The following is a 13,656-nucleotide window of genomic DNA, read 5'->3' on the forward strand; positions in this document are numbered from 1 at the left end:
ACTTTGATCTTTTGAAATAACAGGCCACACATTTAAAAAAGAATAATACAATTTTCTTTATTGATCAGGATATTACTTTACATCCCACCTTGTTTATTATATGTTTCTGCTTCTTTGGATGAAATAATTGACAGTTTGGAATTTTTTTTGCCAGAGAATGTGGTGAAAGCAGTTAGCTTAGCAGGGTTTTAAAAAAAGGGTTTATTAAGCTGTTATTAAGTAGGACTTGGGGACATCCATTGCTTATTCCTAGTATAAGCAGCATAAAATCTGTTTTACTCCTTGGGATTTTGCCACATACTTGTGACCTGGGTTGGCTACTGTTGGAAACAGGATACTGGGCTTGGTGGACCTTCAGTCCCTCCCAGTAGGGCAACTCTTATGTTCTTAACTGTTCACCATTATGGGCATTCTGTGCATGAAAACTGATCCAGTACTATAAGCTGTAATGGGTTTTGTTCTGTTTGTATACAAGATAGGCTTATGTTTGCAGTGCGGATTTCCTGAAAATCTGACTCTTCTGTTTCTATGCCCGTAGAGAAAACATAATGTACCATTCATTAGGCAGCTCTTTAAAATTTCTCTTTAATTTGAAAAGTCTGTAATAAGGAGAGCAGGTGGAATTCTTGCAGCAGCTTAAGGCCAGAAACTGTGTCCCAAGCTCTGCAGTAGATTTCATTGATTTCAACAGATTGCATGTGTTTGTGAAAAAGGTTTGGTTTGTGAGATCAGAGCTTAATAAAGATAAATCCGAACCACAGAGAAGAATGCAATTTATTAATTTCTTGGCACATGTTTGTGGCTGCTTCCAGAGTAGCCCAAAATTATCGGAGACCTGTCTAGAAGATTTTATTTAAAGTGGATGTTAAATTTGCAATATAATCTGGCCTGAAAGCAGGCATTCGTGCATTTTGGAATACTGAGTAGTAGCTATAATTTTCTTTCTAGCAATCTTCCAGCGAAATATTGCAGCACATAGTAATCGTATTTGTTAGTGAGGCAAGTCATGTTGGTCTAATTTTATCAGACTATGTGAGGCATGTCTCTGGCAGTTCTGTTAAAAGCAAGACTTGTATACAAGCAGAAAAACACTTAACTGTTTGCTAAAGAAGCTACACTTTTTCCACACATGTTGCAAACACTGTGGGCACATGTGATTAATATTCTCACTTGAAATTGGGTTCTTCTGTTGCTAGTTTTATGTGTGGTATGACTTTGGAAGAGGCAGGTACCCACCTGGTGTGCTACCAATAGAAAGTCAAAGTAGCAGAGGCATACAGAGTACATGATATAGGGTCAGATGTACAGAATGACAGGGGGACAAATATGTCCCCAACCCCACAGGACCCCCCCCCCCCCCCAATTTCCCCATCCCGTCCCCTTGAGTTTTGCTGTCGTCCTTGTCCCATTCCTGTAAGCTCTGCCTTAACCACCATTTTAAAGTGTTTGAGGCTTGTGCAGATGCGGACAGAGCTTGCTGGGGCAGGGACAGGAAAAGAACTCGCCAGGACTAGAAAATGAGTTCCCATGGGGACGGGGGAAAAATTTGTCCCCGTGTCGCATTAGCTCTTTTCCTTCATTTCATTTTAAAAAGGAAAACCCATTGGTGCACTTGGCCCTGCATGTTGCAAATTTGTCAGAGTGATGATATTCTCTGAGGTTTTCTCTCTTTCAGAGGCCAGCTTTCTGGCACGTGCACATGCAATTGCTGTTAGAGGTTTACAGGGCAATTCTATAAATGAATGCCTAGAAGTATGTCTTCCTCCAAGGCAAGACAAATGATGGGTTGTATCCGTAGAGGTTTTGTCAGCAGGAGACCTGAAGTCATCATGCCGTTATACAGATCCATGGTGCGGCCTCACTTGGAGTACTGTGTCCAATTCTGGAGACCACACTACTGTAAGGACATACTGAGGATCGAGTCGGTTCAGCGAATGGCCACCAGGATGGTCTTGGGACTCAAGGATCTGACATACGAAGAAAGACTAAAAGAATTGCGGCTGTACTCACTTGAAGAGCGAAGAGAGAGGGGAGACATGATTGAAACGTTCAAGTACATCACGGGTCGCATCGAGTTGGAAGATGATATCTTCTGTCTCGTGGGACCCTCGACCACCAGAGGGCACCCGGTGAAAATCAGGGGAGGGAAGTTTCATAGCGACTCCAGAAAGTACTTCTTCACCGAAAGAGTGGTGGATCATTGGAACAGGCTCCCACTGCAGGTGATTGAGGCAAGCAGTGTGACGGATTTTAAGAGAAAATGGGATGCTCATGTGGGATCTTTAGGGGAGTAAATTCAGGGGGCGGGCACTTGGAATGGGCAGACTCGATGGGCTATGGCCCTTTTCTGCCACCATTTTCTATGTTTCTATGTTTCTATTTGCACAGGTCGTGGGTGCTAATAATCATCAGTGACATGCCTTTAAGCTCTAGGCACTATTCTACAAGGGGGCATACATATAAATGGAGCATGTCGCCAAACAATACTCCCAGCTTATATAATGTTAGTTGCACACATTGCTTAGTGCATGAACGAATGTCTACATACACCAGCCATTGACCTAACTTAATTACACCTAACTGTGGGTTTGCACTTGTACTCTATCATGCTTAAGTGTACTCTATCGTGCTTAAGTGCCATTATAGAATTGATGCTAAGCCTACACCATTGTGGAGCATTGTTCCCTCTAAACTGAGCAAAAGTGGGTCCAGAGGAAGGCTACTAAAACGGTGTGTGGTCTTCGTCATAAGGCGTATGGAGACAGACTTAAAGATCTCAATCTGTATACTTTGGGTGGGAGAGGGGAGATATGATAGAGACATTTAAATACCTACGTGGCGTAAATGCGCATGAATACCTAAATGCGCATGAATCGAGTCTGGAATGAGAGAGCATAGGATGAAGTTAAGAGGTGATAGGCTCTGGAGTAATCTAAGGAAATACTTTTTTTTAACAGAAAGGGTAGAACAGTCTCTCGGAAGAGATGATGGAGATGGAGACTGTGTCTGAATTCAAGAAAGCGTAGGATAGGCATATGGGATCTCTTCTAGAGAGGAAGAGATAATGGTTCCTCTGTATGGGTAGACTGGATGGCCCATTTGGCCTTTTTCTGCCGTCATGTTTCTAGTGTTTCATTTGCAGTCCTGCCTGCGGGGGGAGGGGGGGCTGTTTTACTATCATATTTTCAATAATGAGATCCAGGCCAACTATGCAGGACTCCAGGGAACTTGCCTGCCCCTAGTGACTGAAAAATACAATATTGACATACTGTGTCCCCCTCCCCCTCCCCCCCCCCACACTGTTGGAGTTGCAGTTGGAGGGCTCCCACTCAGAGGGAACAGTGTTGTGGTGTCTACTTAATGGTACCAAATTACTGAATTGTTCCTTTAGTAATAGTTGTCAAGTGCCTACACCTCACACTGCACAGAAACAACCCTTCTTTGTGCAGTGTAAATATTTAGGTCTTAATTATACAGGAGATCTTTTCGAGTCGGTTGATTTTCTTCTCTTTCTGATAGACACTATCTCACATGTGGTGTTCCTCAGGTTTGAGTGCTTGGCCCTGTTCTTTTAAATATTTTTCTACCTCCACTTGCTCTCTTATTACAAACGGTGGAGATAACATTCTGTATGATTTATGCAGCTGATAATCACAACTCATTTCTTTTTGAAAATCATTCTGCACAGGAATTTGGTGTCATTTCTGATAAGCTCTCAACAGTTTCTGACTGGATAGCGCAGAATAAACTTAAAGTCAATCCATCTAAAACAATTGCTTTATTTTTCTCCCAAAGTGGATCATTGTCTTTGTCACTTTTCTACTATTTGATGGTGTGCAAATTCTGTCCCCCCCCCTAACAAAACAACAAAAAAAAACCCAGCAACTCCATTAAGATTCCAGGAATGACTGTAGGTGATCATTTAACTTTCTCTGAACACATCTCAGCTGTAGGTCAAGAAATGATTTTTCATAATGCACACCTTCAACTTGCTCGGTCATATTTCAAAACTTCCTCTCTCCATCTTCTAGGTCAAGTTTCAAGTTTATTAAAATTTTGATTTGATAGCTTATCAGATTTCTAAGTGTTGTACAATGCCTTAAAATTGGGAATTATACATACAGCATATTTGAACACAACACTAACACAACTTGAACAAACACTCAGATTAAGGTATGGGGTGGGGGAAAGAACTGCAATAGTTACAGGACAGAAAAACATGGAAGGTGGAAACACTATTGGGGGTTGTCCTTATAGGGGCAAGAAAATAATCTTGATTAAGATCAGTCGAGTTCATTCTTTAATTATCTCACAGCTTGATTACGAGGGGCTGCTGAAAAGTTCTCAGTCCAACCAGGAAGAGAATGATGTGGAGCCATGAAACTTGCAAGTTATTCCACACTTTTCTTGACACCAAGTTTCATTTCATATCATTGAAACAAAAAGCGTCAAGAAAAGTGTGGAATAACTTGCAGGTTTCATGGCTCCACATCATTCTCTTCTCAGCTGAACTGAGAATTTTTCAGCGGCCCCTGGTACTGTAATTCTGTCATTCAAAGTAGTACTCTATACCAGATTCACTGTTTACAATTACACTTCTCCCTCCGTATCCGCGGTTTCAGCAATCATGGTTTCGATTATTCACGGTTTTTAGCTTGCTGGCTCCTTCCCCCAAATTACGTCAGCTTGCATAGAGAAAATCGTTGATTCCCAGCACTTTCTTCACTGTGTTTTGCCTCTCCTTTAGGAACAGGCCAGGTCTCCCACCATGTTATTCACGGTTTCACCATATTCATGATGGTTTTTAAGTAAAAAACAGCGAATAACAAATGAAAAAGTTATTTGCAGTTTTTCTGTATTTGCGGATCTGTTAATCCCCTATCACAGCGAATACGAAGGGAGAAGTGTAATTCAAAGCACCGCAGTGAAATGTATAATTGGTGCTAAAAAAATTTGAAAGTGTTTCCCCCTTTCAGTGGCATAGTGGAGAAGGGGTGTAGTGCCCCAAGTGTCATCTTGGCAGGGGTGCTGGCACCTATCCTCTCCTCCCACCCCCTTTGCAACGGAGTGGGTGGGTCTCTTCTCCCATACCACTTAAAGTCTTCTTTTCTTCACCAGCAGTGAACAAGAACTCCTCTCCACTGCTCATGATATCCCGAAGCCCTTCCTCTGCTCTAATTTCCCGTTTGTGGAACCAGGAAGTAAGATCAGAAGGCAGGCTCAAGCCAGGGAGGATTGCATTTACTGGACACCAGCTCCCCTCACTACACCACAACCCCTTCCTCTTAATTAAACACTGGTTATCTGGTTCTTTTCATATTAGTCATACATTTATTATTCTTGCATTTCAGATTCTTCAGACGGGGGTTCTTGTATTATCTCTCCTTTTGTTCCCCTGCTGATCTCATTGATTTTATTCTTGTTGAACTGCTTAGCTGTTGTGATTTGAGGTATATTAAATAAAAGTGAATTGACTTGACCGAAATTCTTCACACTTGGCATGCATATGCTGTCAGTGTCTCCTAGATAATGCGTAGCTTAAAAGATTGATAGAAAACGTCTCCCGTTGCTTACTAAGGATGGTCAGTCCAAAAATGCTTGTTTCATTTTCTTTCTCATGTTGTCTGCAGTACTTTTCATTTTAGCTTGGTTTGTTTAGTCTCCATTATTGTCCCTGGTGTGTAGGCAGATTTATGGGTATAACTAATTAGTGCAACATAAACAAGTCACATGCACATCTTGTTTCTAGGATATCCCATAACTGCAATCACAGATTCAGATTTATGCCAACTTATATGAATACAGAGAGACCGAAGCTATGTGAAATATTTTATTATAAATATAAAAATATATATATTCACTAATTATTGTTCACAATATATCTGAATACATACATATATTTGAGCACACAATTATTACACAGTAATCACTAAGTAAATTAGTAAATAGGACTAATTCTTACACACAAAGTAATTCCTTACAATACTAAGTCCTGATAATAGCAGCAATCTATTATAGCTTATCACTAAGGGGACCTAACATTCCTATCCATAACCAATACAATTCTATCTAGCCCAGCAAAGAGAAGAGATAATTCCTTTTCTCACCCTTTAGATTATGCCTCAGCAGATCTGGGAGATGGAATCCTTCTTATTCCTCAGCTTAGCAGATGATAGAACTTCTGGTCAGACACTGGAAGAGCTGTAATATATATTAGCTAGAGTTCCTTTTGCGATAGAAACCAGATCTGTTTAAAAGACAGTTCTGCATCTTTACTCATACGAGAGCAGGTCACAAGAGGCAACTTTTATCAGGTCTTATTGTCACAGTGTGGTGTACAGAGAAACCTAAGTTTACATCCAAGTTCCCTCACATCCAAACATAGTCTAAATCCTCGCAAACACCTTTCTCCTTAGGTCATGTCAGATGACCCTCCAGGACCAATCCAAGCAGAACAGCAAGAATGAATAGTCTTTTCTTGTGCAGAGGTCTTGAAAGGCGCCATAGATGATAAGCACAAAACATAGATCATAATATAGTTCATAACTCCTCCAGGTTTCACAGGAGCTGGACAAGTTAGAGTGGACTCCTTGTCCTTGACTGAAACACAGAGTTCTTGTAAACACATCCAGAATGCATCAGGCAGAGATGGTTCATGCAGGAAAGATGGTTCAGGCTTGCTTGATATGAGTGAGGCCTAACCTTAGGTGTGATGCAGGAATCACCCCTACAGTTGCAGTATCATTCGGAGTACACTCTCTTTTGAACTGGTGCACCTTCCTTGTAAAGAGTTTGCACAATTTACAAAAAAGACACATTCTTTCCTAGTGGTTCATGCATGTGTAATGGAAAGCACATGTGTCACAGTTCATGTATGCATGCACCATCAGTAAAGAATGCATACTCTTTCTGAATGGGTGTGCCCTCTTTGCATAGACAGCAAACAACCTCCCCCCTACACACACACACAAAATGCCATGTTCTTTCTGCCCATTTTCATTTCTTGATGATATGTAATGACATGATATATGTTGTTGACAGTTCCCATGTTGTTGCAAACAACAGCCCATCCCTACTGCTTATAGTACCCAGTACAGCCATATTGATGCATATCTAGAGATATGACTTCTTAGCTGCCCCTTTGTACGAATATGTTTAATTCATAGGGATGTTTTCTCTTAGTTGACATTGATGGAAATTATCTTACATTCTGCCATTATGTATGGATGGTTTATTTTGCTCATCATTCTAATATAAATGTAATTTCTGAATGGCATTTGCAAATCTATTCCACTTTCCCTCACGGAAAGTCTAAGGCAGATTATAACAAAAATAAAATTCTATTCAGTTATTAAAAAGGTTCAAGACACTCCAGTCTACCCATATTCATAACAGTTCATTTCAGAAGACAATGGACAATCTAACGCAAAAACTCATAACTCACATTCACTCAGGAATCAGCAAAAACGAACCAAGTTTTCAAGGGATTTTGAAATTTACTATCTTTAGTTTCTAGCTACAAAACAGACATAGCTGACTGCACAAAGTCAACCCTAAACAGGCGCTTTACCCAACTAAGGCCTTTTTTATCAAGCTGTGTTAAAGTTTTTTTTTTTTAAAATCGCAAGTCACTGCAGTAAAATCTCTGATGCTCATAGGAATTCTATGCGCATCGGAGCTTTTGCCACAGCGATAAAAAACCCTAATGCAGTTTGATAAAAGAGGACCTGAGTTGCCCTTTTACTAAGCTGTAGCAAAAAAAGTGGCCTTAGCGTGTCCTTGCACAGGCTTTTCCCACGCTCTATGAGGAAGGCCATTTTTGTTGCAGCTATAAAATGGCTGATTTTTCATATTAATGTCTATGAGTTATTTATTGCCTTTTCATGAAGAGATTCACCTCAAATGGTTTACAATACACCGAATAGTTATGTTACTCTTACGTATTTTCCCTATCTTTCCCAGTAAGCTCACAATCTAACTATGGTAACTGGGGCAATGGAGGGAATGAGTGACTGATTCTGTGGGAGGCACGTACTGAGTGTCAATCATGGACAGGCACTGCTTACAGAATCATGGCTAGCAAGGATCCTAGGCACCAGAAAGGTAGGCTAAGGTTTTATAGGTCTATATTGCCAGTGCCTAGGGTTCTTGCAGAATCACAGCAGGCAGTGCCTTGTGATGCTGAAATCTAGTGCCACCCCTAAACATGACCAATTCGTGGCTTTGGTGTCACTAGGTGCCGCGGACCCAGGCGCTGGTCCTGGAGAGCACTTAGCGGCACCTCATTTAAAAAAAAAAAAGAATTTGTAATTGGTTTTTAATGGTGCAACCAATTATTGCACCACTTAAAATAAATTAAAACACTTAAGTTAGGCGCTGTTAGGTGTGATCTAGGCACCTGCCAGCGCCAAACTTTTGGTGGTAATTCTGTGCTAACCAGGTAGAGCATGCTAATGTTGCTGTGATAGCTGATTACATAATTTATTTATTTAAAAAATGTCTATCTCGCTTATCTACTAAGCGGGTAACAGTTGGTACATACATAAAAATAACAGACATTACATAGCGATTTATACATTATCAGGTAAAAATACTTAAGAACCATCATCTCATATCCAAATCATATATTCATGCCCTATTATCTATTGGTTTCAGAACGGTCAAGAAAAGCCCTCACAAATAGTCTGGTCTTTAGCAATTTTTAAAAGGATTTGAAGTCTATGCATAATCTTAGTGTCCCTTTCATTGAGCGCCAAAGTCTTTTTATTTATTTATTCAAATTTCTATACTGTTCTCCCCGGGGAACCTAGAATAGTTTAAGTGAATTTATTTAGATATTCAAACATTTTTCTCTGTTTGACCTGGTGGGCTCACAATCTATCTAATGTATCTGGGGCAGTGGAGGGATTAAGTGACTTACCCAGGGTCACAATGAGCAGCATAGGTTTGAATCCACGGTTTGAATCCACAATCTCAGGGTGCTGAGGCTGTAGCTTTAACCATTGCACCATCCTCTCCCCCTAATAAGAATAGCCTTATTGGGTCAGAACAATGGTTCAAATAGCTCTGTATCTCGTTTTCATGGTGGCCAATCCAGGACACAATTACCTGGCAAAAAACCAAATGGTAGCAACATTCCATGCTACCGGTCCCAGGGCAAGCAGTGGCTTCCCACATATCTGTCTCAATAGCAGACTATGGGCTTTTTCTCCAGGAATTTATCCAAATGTTCCTTGACACAGCCCTCCTAAAAAAAAAAATAAAAAAAGACAAATTTTGCAGCACATGGATTTGTCCATGCTAAAATGACACTTACTGAAGGATACCTGAGTGTGTCCCACAGTATGTGAGTTTAAGCTGCACTAGGGACACATTAGCACCTAACATAGCTTAGTAAATAGGTTCCAAAGTAATCCCCCGAACACTCATTCTTTTCCTCAGTCAGGGTAGTAGGAAGTTTGTTTGCATTTCAATACTGATTTGGTCTCAGAGCAATATGAAAATGTCTAATGCAGAGTTTCACTAAATGGCACTAGAGGTTTTTAGCGCAGGACAAAGAGGTAAATGCTCTGACACTCATAGGAATTCTATGAATGTCGGAACATTTACCTCACTGGCCAATAAGGAACCCTAAAACAGAAACCATTTGCTTTTACCTGTGCAGGAGGGAGAAACTGTAGGACCGTGTGTTACACTAAGTAAAAACTGGAGTTTTAATATTTAAGGAATGTTCAGAACTGTTGATGAGTTTCAGAGTGACTCAGGTATCAGGCCCAAAGTTATTTTTGGCACTCGGATAGTAAAACAGAGGAATAGATGGCAAAATTTCCAGCAAGGGTCTGACAGCTTTTTTTTCCTCAGACCGGGGGAGGGAAAGAGAATGAAGAACTGAGTAATTGTTGGGTGAGTGTGGTAGGGGAAGAGAAGAGGATTATGTGGAAGTGCTGAGGTAATTTACCTCAGTTTACAGTTTTGCACAATTCTAGTTTTCATAGAATTGAGGCCACCTGCTCTTGTTATGCGTTGTTATGGACAGGAGAAAGATCAAAGCTACCTACTTAGGTGAACCACATTAACAAGGAGCTTTGGCATAAACAGTTACGTTACATGCTCGATCCTGAGTCATATATTATACAAGTATTGCTAACCTTTTTCTCTTCTATTTTCATGTTATTTCTTCACAGAAAGGTGTTTTTGGGTGTGTTTTTTTTTTTTTCTTTTAATTCCTGATAAAACAAAGATCCTGATTAACAACTTGAACATTTTCTGTTTGGTTGATGTTGATAGCTAGAATAATTTGGATGGAATATCACTTGTGATACTTTGCCAAATCTCAAAAGTTAAAGGTTGAATAGTTGGCTGTTCTGGTGAGGTTTCTTTAAGAAGGTTTATTCTAGTGCAAATGTGGAACCCCCCTTGTCTTCGCAGCTGGCTGTTTCCCTTCCCTGTGCTCTTTTACATGCTGGAATCTGCACATTCACTGAGATTGGATTATTGCCAGTACTATAGTCGAGGGTCAGTAAAGTTTTATTTATTCCACCACCTCAAGCTTGCTGCTGAAGTCCTGGTCAACAGTAGACTTTGCTAACTGACGTGAAAGAGGGTGGCAGCTGTGCAAGAGGGTTTTCCATTCCAGTTAAAAACAAAACAAAAAAAACCTTGTAATGTACTGTCAAAGAAATATGTAACTGGAGTTTTTGTACAGTCAAAGACAGATATTGAATTTTACATACACATTCATATACACAGAGCCGTGGAAGCAGTTGTGAAAGAATATAAGACCACTCATGTCCATGCAAGACATGATAGAATCTTCAATTAAGGCATGAGTTGCAAAGGGGGTTCAGGGAAGATGTCATGCTTTCTTTAGTCACCGATGCTGACATTCAGACCTTCTTCTAGACAGCGATAGAGCATGTTGATTCTGCAGATGGAGCGTGTTTGCTTCATTGGTACTTACCAGAAAAAGTTGTGAAACTGAAAGAAATTTAACACATTTTTACTGCAGCAGTATGATGGCTGATTTTCCATTTTTTTTTTTTTTTTTGGACCAATGGCTATGTGCAAATGTTGGAACCCAGAAGAAATGGACAAAAACATAGATGAAACCACAGGCTCAAATAAAAATCCTTTATTAACTGACCCAACAAAGCTGTGTAAAAAAGTATATATATCTCAGGGATGTTACAAGCATGAAGTCAACAAGTACCAAACTGTTATTCCAATGTAGATAAATCTGATTTTTAAAAATAATGATTAATGAATAAACATGATAACATGATAGAAATTAAATAATACAGATTAAAATAATAAACAGAATGCTGCAATGTTCATACTGTAGAATTCAAAGCAGCGTTGGAGCATTTAGCGCTCCAGGCCATGGTAGAAACCTCTACCATGACTTAGGGCTTCTTTTACCAAGGTGCGGTAGGCGGTTAACGTGTGGAATACTGCGCGTTCAACCGCCTGCCGTGCTAGTCGCTAACGCCTCCATTGAGGAGGTGTTAGTTTTTTGGCTTGCCGCAGGGGTTAGCGCGTGATTAAATATCTGACGAACTAACCCCCGTAGCGCACCTTGATAAAAGGAGCCCTTAGTAAAGAGGGGGATAGATATACAGTGGTACCTCAGAATCCGAACGCCCCAGAACTCAAACGCTTCGGAATCCAAACTTTTTTCTAGTAAATTTTGCCCCAGAATCCAAACTCTGCTTTGGAATCTGAACACCTTGTACATTGTATGTGTGTGTTTCTGCCCCAGAATCTGAATGCTGCTTTGGAATATTTGTTAATATTTTACCTTAAAAAAAAGTGTATTTACTGTTAAAATTTGAGTTTGTGGGACCCAGGAACGGATTAATCCAGTTTCTATTATTTTCAATGGGAAATATTGTCTTGGAACTCAAACGCTTTGGAATTCGAACGGGGTTCTGGAATGGATTAAGTTCGGATTCCAAGGTATCACTGTACAGTAATGATACATGATAATGACTTTACTGGAACCTTCAACTCATAATCTTGCTCCCCTCTGCTCACCAGCCTAGCCAGCAACTTCAACCATACCCCTTAAACTGTAACCCCCTACCCCTGGCATCCTGTATGTCTTGATTGTTTAGATTGTAAATTCATTTGAGCAGGCACCATCTCCTTCGTACCTCTATACAGTACTGCGTACATTTGGTAGTGCTCTAGAAATAATGAATAGTAATAGTAATGATACAGAAAGCACATACATTATCTCACCACAAGGCAGGTATTTGTACCACACTCACAAAACCCCCAAATTTAAAATAATTTTTTATATTTTTTATTTATGGAAATTATGATTAGATAAATTGAAACAGAAACAGAAATAAGAAGAAAAAAAATCATAACAAGGACATATGTAGACATTATTTAGCTCACAATTACAAGTTAAAGGGGGGTGTGTGTCAAGGAAATGAACAATTTGCATATACATCCACAGCTGCATATACCAGGGGCAGAAATATGGGAGAACTATTTCTTTTAATATTTATTAATTAATTAATTAATTTATTTATTTTAGGTGTTTATATACCGCCTATCAAAGTTATCTAAGCGGTTTATAATCAGGTACTCAAACATTTTCCCTGTCTGTCCCGGCAGGTTCACCATCTGCCTAATGTACCTGGGGCAATGGGGGGGGGGGGGCAGAGGTTAAGTGACTTGCTCAGGATCACAAGAAGCAGCGTGGGATCTGAACCCACAACCTCAGGGTGCTGAGGCTGTTGCTCTTATCAATATACCACTCCAAAAAGAGATTGGGGTGGGCACACCAGGACATTTTGGGGAAAATTCTGTATAGGATACTAGTTACTGCAACTGCATAAGAAGTGGCTGAGAATTGCACACTGGTGTCCTATGCAGAACTGTGTCTGCCCTAAGGGACAGATGCCCAGCCCTGCATAACTGGCCCGATTCTCTAACTGTGTTCATGTCACAAGCGCCGATTAGAGAATCGTGCCTGATCCCTTGCCATCGGCTGATCACGGCTGTGGCAGGGAACCCCTGAACCCCCACAGCTGAGTGGCTGTGGCAGGGAACCCCTGAACCAACCCCCACATATACTCAGCTAGCAGGAAAGATGCCCACTCCCTGCTGACGGTACCCCCGAACCCCTACCTGTGAAGAAAACTGGGCAAGAGGGATGTCCACTCCCTCCTGATCCAGAACTCCTCCGAACTTGATCCCCCGAACTTGACACCCTCCAATACCCACCCAAGGCTTAGGCCCCCCCACCCTTAACTCTACCCTTCCCTCCCCCTCCCGCACCTTTCAGTCGAATGTCTGGCCAGAATGATGCTCACACACTCTGGCCGGATGGCCTGCCATTCCTAAATGGCGGGCCTTCTCCTTCCCCGGTGCATACTGGGATGCATCGGGAAGGGGGGCCTAAGGCTCTGATTGGCTCAGATGCCTAAGAACTCTCCCACTTAAACTCACCCAAGGCCAGTTCCAGGTGAAACCACGTCCAAGTCCAGCCTTGGGCAAGCTTAGATGTCCCTATGCATCTCCCTAAACCTATGAAAACGCCTACAGTGTAGGCCACCTACCCTGGGTAGGTTTTTTCTAAAAACATGTGTCCCAATTGGCTGCCAGACAGAGGTAGGATGCCTACCACTGCCTACAATCAGGACG

General features: G+C 41.0%; 1 protein-coding gene across 14 annotated transcripts in view; it reads left to right on the forward strand.

Moving 5' to 3' along the window:
* Positions 1–13,656, forward strand: part of EYA4 (EYA transcriptional coactivator and phosphatase 4) — a 443,388-nt gene that overhangs the window by 12,068 nt on the left and 417,664 nt on the right. The gene's annotated exons all lie outside the window — the stretch shown is intronic.

The sequence above is a fragment of the Geotrypetes seraphini genome, chromosome 3 (genome assembly GCF_902459505.1).
Source record: "Geotrypetes seraphini chromosome 3, aGeoSer1.1, whole genome shotgun sequence".
NCBI lineage: Eukaryota > Metazoa > Chordata > Amphibia > Gymnophiona > Dermophiidae > Geotrypetes > Geotrypetes seraphini.